Below are 853 nucleotides of genomic sequence, written 5' to 3'. Positions count from 1 at the left end.
AGTGCGCACCCGGGGCAAACCGAGCGCCTTGGTGCACCGGGGCAAGATCGAGCGTGCACCCGAGGCGCCCCGAACATGCACCAAGGTGCACTCGGCCCACATGTGAGCGCAGGTCGTTGCGCCCGAGGTGGTGTGTGGGCACCGCGTTGCAGACGGGACACTGCACGCACACGACGCCCCGTCCAGGTGCACGCACGTAGGCCGGGCCGGGTGCACACCCGACGCCCTAGCAAGGTGCGCGCACCCGGGCAGGGCTCACACTTGGCGAACGGGGCGCACTTCGCGAGGGAGGGTGTGCACCTCGACGGGGGTGGGTGGCCGGGGTGGATTCGCACGTGGGTCGCGGTTTGCTAAGTACACACTGCGACAAGCTCATAACGGGTGCGATCATACCAGCGTTAGTGCACCGGATCCCATCAGAACTCCGCAGTTAAGCGCGCTTGGGCCGGAGTAGTACTGGGATGGGTGACCTCCCGGGAAGTCCCGGTGTTGCACCCTTTTTTAGTTTTTCGCCGGGCGTCGCAATGCTATTTGAATAAACCTTTTGCCCGTTTGCGTTCTCGTCGGGGCCGGGCCGGGCCGGGGTGCGCTGCCCGCACTACCGCGCGCGCGGGGGCGACACCGAGCGCGCACCCGAGGCGCCCCGAGCACACAGGCCACGGTGCAACCCGGGCGTTGTGCGCGCACCCCGGTGCGCCCGAGGTGCTGCGCGCGCACCCAGGTGAAATCGGTGTGCACCTCGGCCAGTGCGCGCTCGGTCGAGTCGCGCACGTTGGCCAAGGTGCACGGTGATGTTTCTTACTCTAAGGTTCCGCACCAGACGCCCGGGACAGGTGAGCGAAGCTGGGCGGGG

At 67.6% G+C, this 853-nt stretch overlaps 1 non-coding gene across 1 annotated transcript; it reads left to right on the top strand.

Moving 5' to 3' along the window:
- Nucleotides 1-379: 379 nt before the first annotated feature.
- Nucleotides 380-498, top strand: LOC131864977 (5S ribosomal RNA). Its single transcript, XR_009363703.1, has one exon. It is a non-coding gene; the product is annotated as a 5S ribosomal RNA (ribosomal RNA).
- The last annotated feature ends 355 nt before the right edge of the window (nt 499-853 follow it).

Source organism: Cryptomeria japonica, unplaced genomic scaffold (assembly GCF_030272615.1).
Source record: "Cryptomeria japonica unplaced genomic scaffold, Sugi_1.0 HiC_scaffold_98, whole genome shotgun sequence".
Taxonomy (NCBI): domain Eukaryota; kingdom Viridiplantae; phylum Streptophyta; class Pinopsida; order Cupressales; family Cupressaceae; genus Cryptomeria; species Cryptomeria japonica.
This window is presented reverse-complemented; position numbering and strand designations above follow the sequence as displayed.